The sequence below is a fragment of the Schistocerca piceifrons genome, chromosome 1 (assembly GCF_021461385.2).
Source record: "Schistocerca piceifrons isolate TAMUIC-IGC-003096 chromosome 1, iqSchPice1.1, whole genome shotgun sequence".
NCBI lineage: Eukaryota > Metazoa > Arthropoda > Insecta > Orthoptera > Acrididae > Schistocerca > Schistocerca piceifrons.
In genome coordinates, this window is record NC_060138.1 from 433279593 (window position 1) to 433288344 (window position 8752).

General features: G+C 45.1%; 1 non-coding gene across 1 annotated transcript; it reads right to left on the reverse strand.

Annotated features, from left to right (window-relative positions):
* Positions 1-1550: 1550 nt before the first annotated feature.
* Positions 1551-1625, reverse strand: Trnat-ugu. The gene has a single exon. It is a non-coding gene; the product is annotated as a tRNA-Thr (tRNA).
* Between the last annotated feature and the right edge of the window lie 7127 nt (positions 1626-8752).

The window sequence follows — 8752 nt, forward strand, 5'->3', positions numbered from 1 at the left end:
CTGTCGTCGTATGGTCGAGGATGCGTGGGCATGATTCTGGCGTCCTCTTGATGCCTTTGACTCCACCTTATCTTGGTGGCTCTCCTGTACAAAGTCGATCCACCGTAAGACGCTGATAAGCATTGGCAAGAAAGCCAAGACAAGACGTACTAATACGTTATGGAACGCCCATTAAACCCGCTGGGCGGAACAGGTGATTAGGATTGTGAAAACGGCCAAATAAGGTGTCGGTCAGGTTCTCGCAAAATTGTAATTTATTGTAATTTAAATCAAAACGACACTTAGCCGAATATTTAGAAATACGAGTTTCAAAGATGCAATTATTTCACAGCTGAAGGCCTCCAAACAAGAAATCTTAAAGCATCAAGACAAATCTCAAGGCCCACAGTAAAATTTTCAAAATTTTGAAATAAATTAGCATAACCTTTCAAAGGCAGAAGTCCGCAATGTTTTTTAGAATAATTATGTAAGTGGCTGAAGGACTGCAATTGACTTTCCAAAAATTCAAAAATAAATAAAATGAAGTAAAAGCAAGAATTTTTTAAATCATTGGCTATGATAGATTATAAACAAACAATTAAACACAAGTGAGAAGAACAATAAAGGAAATGGCACTCAGAAGCCTCTATGGAGGTCGGTCTGCCCTCGTTAACTTAGGTGAGACAGGTGGTCAGCCCAGCTACACTTGATCCATTGGAACCCAGCCGGGGGACAGCCACGGACCAACCGACAAACCGACTTGTTTGCCACCAATCGGTACAGGAGAACTCAAACACAAAAAGTTACGAAAGTGATTATCCACAATGAAATATATATTAGCTGTCAAAACTAAACACCATGTTGGACAGCGACAACAGATGAGGAAAGGAGGCTGCCTGAAATTACGTTAGTGGCCAGGGCAGGTAACTGGAATACTAACGGCCACAAGGCAGAAAATTCCGCTGATACACTTGAATTTGAAATACGGTAATGTAGTTAACTTCACCCAAAAGGAACACGACCTGAATTTACGTCAGTGGCCAGGGCAGGTAACCAAAACACCAACGGCCACAAGGCAGAAAATTTCGTTGGTGCGCTTGAATTGTAGTCAACCAATATAGTTAATTGCACCGCGTGGTGGCTAAATTTCAGCAATAGAAACACTCGGTGTTGCTCACAGGAAAACCTCCCCAACAGCAAACCACCTAAACGAACCACACAACATGAATGGACGTGGCTTGTGTAATTGAAACTACTACTCAACTTCGACGTCCTGGGTCGGTGAACCACGAAGCTCGTAGCTATCGGATAGCTCCACACACGGTCTGACTTGCGCAGGGACTGCCGGCAGCCCCAACCAACTGCACCGCGCGGAAATAATGTTCCTGGTTCGCAGCAACCGACCGACCCCTCTCAGAATGCCGAAAACATCTAAAATAGTCGTCAGTGGAACAACTCGAACTTCACACACAATCAGACAAACATTAGCATGAAGTGAAATGATAATTAAATTGACACCGTAGCTGCAAACAAGCGTTGATGTACTTCATTGGGGACATGTTGAAAATGCGTGCCCCGACCGGGACTCGAACCCGGGATCTCCTGCTTACATGGCAGACGCTCTATCCATCTGAGCCACCGCGGGCACAGAGGATAATGCGTCTGCAGGGACTTATCCCTTGCACGCTCCCCGTCATATATAGTTAAAATATGTCTTCCCGGCCATTGACCTTCTTGTACGAACGCACACGCCATGGCCGAACTCGTACGGGACTTACAAGGGAACCTCCCCATCGCACCCCCCTCAGATTTAGTTATAAGTTGGCACAGTGGATATGCCTTGAGAAACTGAACACAGATCAAGTGAGAAAACAGGAAGAAGTTGTGTGGAACTGTGAAAAAATAAGCAAAATACACAAACTGAGTAGTCCACGGGCCGGATAGGCAACATCATGGAGACAGTGAGCTGTTGAGCGTCGTGGTCACGTGGTAGCGTGAGCGGCTGCTGAACGAGAGGTTCTTGGTTCAAAGCTTCCCGCGAGTGAAAATTTTATTTTCTTTATTTTTGCGTAGTTATTGTCTGTCCGTTCGTTCATTGACGTCTTTGTTCACTATAATAAGTTTAGTGTCTGTGTTTTGCGACCGCATCGCAAAACCGTGCGATTAGTAGACGAAAGGACGTGCCTCTCCAATTGGAACCGAAAACATTTGATCGCAAGGTCATAGGTCAACCGATTCCTCCACAGGAAAACACATCTGATATATTCTATACGACACTGGTGACGGCATGTGCGTCACATGACAGGAATATGTTGTCGACCCACCTAACTTGTACACTTGGCGAAGGGGTAAAAAGACTCTTCTACCTTGCCCGATTTAGGTTTTCTTGTGGATGTGATAATCACTCCCAAAAAAGTGATGAAAACATAAGAGTTTGTCACATAAACTGAAAATAAAAAATGAATCTTTTTACTCGATGGAAGATTTGAATCAAGGACCTTTCATTCCACAGCTGCTCACGTTACCACGAGACCAGGGCGCTCCTGCCTGCGGAGTGTCCTTGACGTTGCCTATCTTCCCATGAACTACTCAGTTCGTATATTTTGCTTATTTTTTCACAGTTCCACACAACTTCTCCCTGTTTTCTCAATTGATCTGTTTTCAGTTTTTCAAGGCCTATACACTGTGCCAACTTATAACTAAATCTGAGGGGGGTGCGATGGGGATGTTCCCTTGTTAGTAGATTAATCTGCCACGACTAATGAGTATGATGGGCAAACACCTATTAGGCGCACTACGCATGTAGTGATGGGGACATGTTGGGAATGTGGATCTCACGGGGAGTGTGCAAGGGATAAGTCCCTGCAGATGCACTATCCTCTGTGCCCGCGGGGGCTCAGATGGATAGAGTGTCTGACATGTAAGCAGGAGATCCCGGGTTCGAGTCCCGGTCGGGGCACACATTTTCAACATGTCCTCAATGAAGTACATCAACGCCTGTTTGCAGCTAGGGTGTCCATTTAATTATCATTTCATGTCTAGCAAAGCTGCATGGTCATCCACGGTAACTGTTCTTCGGGAACAGATACTACCGTCATATATACTTGCTTGAAGACCTGAACGATACGCAACAGTAACTAAGCATGCACCAAGACAAATCAAGAGTCCAAGCACACACACACAGCCGACTCATGAACGATTGCCGAGCGACAACGCGTCGGCCGGTAGGACGACCGACCGACAATCCATCAAGACCGTCGCCCGGCTCAAGTGATGCGCGGCGGCAACCGTCGGGCGAGCCATGTCGACGCAGACCTCACTGCACCAACCCGACTGCACTAGTGCTGCATTGCAACTCCCTGACTGGCAGGTCCGGACTTTTCTCCAGACTCGTTCCAACTTACTGGCAGCCCATACTCGAGACTCGAACTCGCGACCGGAACTGCCTTCGTACAGACAACGACCGGGAAGAAATAGCAGTCGAGCAAAGATACTACGAGAGGGCATACATCGGTACGCGCTGCTAGCGCTGGTCATGGTCTGGCAAAGCAGCAACTCATTGGCAGTAGTAATTTAAATTAACGTAGTGAGGTGGAAGAATGTTAAGAACAGGGTGTAAAATACATGATGGCGGAAATACGAGCCACGCACAGCTCATCTTGCACTTTCATTATTCCATTCTTTGTGAATGTGCGACGATGACTTTTTCACTAACCAACAAAGGCGCAGATCTCCTTGATCAAGCGCCGCCACCTGGAAGGCACTGTAGCCCAATTTCGGACCTGTAACCGCTTTCCTCAGGAGCTTCCATCTATGTACCGCCTCCTCCAGAAAAGACAACGGCGACCCAGGGTTCTGATCCACGTCCTCACTGACGCAGAAGGTCACTGACATGAGACCCAACAAACCATCGGCCATTCTCTCCACAATCGTTTCCCCAGACTGTATGCAGTTGTGCCACATTCCGTGGAACTGGTCATAGAGGTCACACGACTTACTAAGGGCACTCCCCCGGTGGAATTAGCACATGAACTCCAGGAAGACATGACCACAGATGAGAACTCGATGCGAAGGCGGGATCTGATAACAGATCCCCGGGTCTCGAAAATACCCCCATTGATTTTTACAAAAGTCTTAACTCTTTGCTGGCTCTCACGTGGACGACTTTTCATTGCACAAGAGCTGATGTCGTCGATGACAGTGGTCCCTAACCCGTTTCTTGATGGCATCATTATACCTGTTCGCAAACTGCACGGGTGATCGAGCTCTCATGATTATCGAACAATCATGTTGCTCAATAGCAATATGAAAGTATTTACATGACTGCTGGCATCGCGATTCAAGAAGGTCGCACGTTACGTCACTTCCAGGGACCAAACTTCCCTAGGAGGTGACAAAAATATCCGTACGGTCCTTTGCCGTTACCGAGACGTGATAGCATTTACGGTTATCTTCTGGGTTGTTAGGCCGCCGCATATTTCCTTCTAAATTATGGAGCGGCCTAACAATCCAGAAGATTTTAACTTTAGTGACAACGGCCACGAAAGCCTGCAGACTATTTTGATAGCATTTGCTTGTCACCAACGTCTCCCTGCGCCTTGGCATCGCTGGACTTAAGCCGTGTAGACCACTCCTGTTTCAGGCAATTCAACATATGGTTTTCCCTGATGGTTTTGCTATGGTAAATCTCCCCCCTTTGAGTGGCGTGACCTCCGAAATGGCGTACAACGCAACCTCTTGCTGTCCTTGGTCGTAGCACGATCTGTCCACGATTTTATATGCTTTCGCTTTAGAATCCTTGCTCCAGGACAGTGCTAAGTTTGGAAGGTATGATGTTGCAAGGGCTGCGTTTCTGTTGCATGGCTTATGCAGACGACCTCGTCCTTTATCTGTGAAGTGAGGTTGAAGTTCGAGTAGACCTGACATGGGTGAAGCGTCGGGATTCTCCCTCAATGGTTCCAAATCCAAAGTCTTGCTCATGGTATACCGGAGAGAAGCGTCGCCCCTCTTAGCGTCACCACCATCGTTCGATGTTTTGGCATTGAATTCACAGCCGATCTCCGCCACTCAGCGACTGTTAACGGTAGCCGTTTGATACAGACCGGACTTGTAGATCACCAGCTATGAGAACTCGACAATATCAAATACGGTCAATTGAATATCTATCATGAATCCATTATACCAAATGTGGCTCAGGTAATACCGGTTCCAAGTCTCCTGGCCCGACTTCTAGTGATGGCATTGAGCTCCTTCGTCAGCTCAAGGATGTTATTAAAAGTGCAGTATGACTTCCTTGCACTCCCATGGGACCGTGGTGGCGTGGGACAAATATATGTGCCGACCAGAGTCACGGCGCTGTACGTCAGCCCCCAACTCAAACTCTGGCACCGCTGCCTTCACAGCCTCGCTGGACTCCTGTTCCAAGACATTGCACCGGTCTCTTTGTGCGAAGCAGGTTCGGTATCAAAAATCCCATCCGCCTTTTATTATATCCGGAGATTTTTCTTGGACTTCAGTTACGTCTCTCGGTATTTACCTCTCACACATTTGTTTTAGACGAAAACAGTCTACCAAGCGTTACAACAGTGCCGCCCACCCAAGCCCATCGACATTATCCCCAGTATGTGTGGCGGCACATATAGAATTCGACGTCCGATCAGCGTGGTATATCACAGTGAATGGCAACAAGTTAACCTACATCGACTGCTTCGCAAACGTCCAGCCATCTCGCCCCTCTGCATTTGCTTTGGAGTGGACAACACAGAAGTGTACCGGTTCCACCGTGGTCCAGCTCCGTCTGTAGAGTTACGCGGCGTAGCCACCTCGCAGCTGGAACGTCCAAGCCATGAGAGGCTGATAAATTGATCTCAGCCTACCCGAACCGAACAGAACTGATAACGGAATTTACGCCCACTGGGCGAAGAAGGACCAGCTACTGAAGGTGCTCATAAATAAAACAAATATAAAACATTAAAATAAATAAAACTAAATTTAAAAAACGAAATAAACTAATTAGTATTAATTTTCAGGGCTCCCCTGTTGTTTCCTCTTCTTTGTCATTTCTCGCCCCCTCATAGATCTAGGTTAGTCGCCCTGGAAGTAGGATTACATAGGGTCCAACGAGTGTAGTAATTTTTTTTTTCTTAGGACAAAAGTGGCCGTGGCAATTTTCGTTCCTTGTTTTTGAATCTCTTTTATACTCCCCAATGCCAGAAAAAAGGAAAAAAGGATAGAGTCTTTGATTAGTAATCAACACTTCCTCGATCCCGAATTCGAAACTCTCTACCGTTTAATTTTTGGTAATCAGCACTGATGGCCGAAGACTTGCGGCGTAAAGAATCCCCTCATTCTGCCAACGGCCTTGTCTAAAACGGCGGAGGAGCGGATAGAGATTCAGGGCACTCTCTTGTCCTTGGGATGGGAAACTGTCCCACAATCAACGGCATGAGGATGCAGAACGCAATGGAAACCACTGTATTAAAGACACATAAAATGTGACCTGTAATTGAAAAACTGTCATGGTGACCTCTCCATTGACAAAAGATTCCCGTGGAGTCCCCATTTAGGATATCTGGTGACCATGAGAAAGATATCGTAAAAGCAAAGAAAGGATAACGTTCTACTTTTACGGGCGTGGAATGTCAAAAACGTGGTAGGGAAACTATAAAATCTGAAAAGGGAGACGCAAATATTCAGTATTGATACAGCAGTGGTCAGTGAAGTGAAATGGAAAGAAGACAAGGATTTCTGGTAAGATGAGTATCGGCTAATATCAACAGCAGCAGAAAATGGTAAAACAGGAGTAGGATTCGTTATGAATAGGAAGGTACGGCAGGGAGTGTGTTACTGTGAGCAGTTCAGCGCTAGGGCTTCACTTATCAGAATCGTCAGCAAACCAACATAGACAACGACAGTTCAGGTATGAATGCCGACTTCGCAGTGTGATGATGAAGAGATAGAAAAAGTGTGCGAGGATACTGAAAGGGTAATAGAGTACGTCTAATAGTCGTGAGGACTGGAATGCAATTGTAGAGGAAGGAGTAGAAGAAAAGGTTACAGGTGAATATGGTCTTGGGACAAGGAATGAGAAAGGACACAGACTAATTGAGTTCCGTGATTAATTTCAGCTAGTAATAGGGAATACTCTATTCAAGAATCAAAAGAGGGGGAGGTTTACTTAGAGACGAACGGGTGGTACGGGAAGGTCTCAGTAAGGTTACATCATAGTCAGACAGAGATTCCGAAATTAGATACTGGATTGTAAGGCGTACTGAAGAGCAGATATAGATTCAGATCACAATTTATATAAAGAGTATGTAGTTTAAGAGAATAGTCAGAAGAATCAACATGCAAAGAAGTGTGTTACGAAAGTTCTACGGAAGGACAAGATACGCTTGAAGTTCCCTAAGGCTTTGAATACAGCAGTATGTAATAACTCAGTAGGCAGTGCAATTGTACAGGAATTTACATCTCTATAAAGGGCATTCACAGAAGTTGGAAAGAAAAACATAGAAAGTAACTGCGAAGAAACCATGTGTGCTACAAGAAATACTTCAGTTGATCGATGAAAGAGGTACAAAATTGTTCAGGGAAATTCAGGAACACAGAAAAACAAGTCAGTGAGGTAAGCTAATTTATGTTTTCATGGTTTCCTTAGATAGCTACCATAAGGCCACCGCCGACCAATAGGTCTGTAAGCATATAAATTTCTGTATATATTAATTAAGTTTTTTGTTCTTAAATTTTAATAGCATGACATGTCCAATAACCTTGTAAAAGTAATTCACGCATGAATAAAACTATCACTACAACAATAACAAAAACAACTACTATTACTACTTCTTCTACTTACCCATGCACATTTAATAAAAACAGTGATACTAGAAACCTAAAATGAAAGCATGTCTCGGGATTTAGGAAAAATGCCGCAACTGAAAGTCATGATTTCGGTGTGGTTTACGAATGTGTAGCGAGGGTGTCATTCATTGAATCTACGCCTTCTCCATAACGCGAGGAGCTTAAGTTCCGTTTTCACTCGCGAGTAACCTCGAGGGCGCCCAATCTGCGTCTGCCGCAACGTATTGGCAGTATTTCACGAGAATTTCTCGGTTTCGCCGTGAGGGGAGCGCACAATAGCTCTGGCGGAATCTCAGAATTCGTAAATCAATAGCCACAATTCGAAAAGACCTTCCACTCCCCTCCCCGCGTAGAATTTATGTTCGCCGTTAGGGCGGTCCACGGTAAATCAAAGGGCTTTAAATGGTGCGCTACAGAAACTGTGCGCTACCGTTATTGGTGACCCCCCCCCCCCCTCCCCTCTAGCGGCTTTCGATATACATTTATATATGTACAAACGCTTAAAACTGGAAAACCCCAGCGGGCATAAAACCGGGGAACGGCTGCGGAATAAATGACGGGGATCAATAATCCCCGCAGATTTAGGGAGTGTAGGAAGAACGCAGGGCAGCCACTGCGACAATAGAAAATATCATACCGACGCGACACTACCTTGCAGACTACCCCTCTGGATTTTATGTCAGCTACGCTGCAGAGCAAATATTACGTTTTAAACATAAACATATCTCTGAAAACTAATCAAATTGTTGGCGCGGAACACGATTTGCTTCCTGCAAATGTGTAAAGACGAACGAAATTTTGTGATATAATCTAGTAAAAACACGTTTTTAATTTAAGCAATAATATTTTAATACTTACCCGGGATATCATCTAAGCAGCTGAAAAATGAATGAAGAATCAAATTGGTGCATAAGTT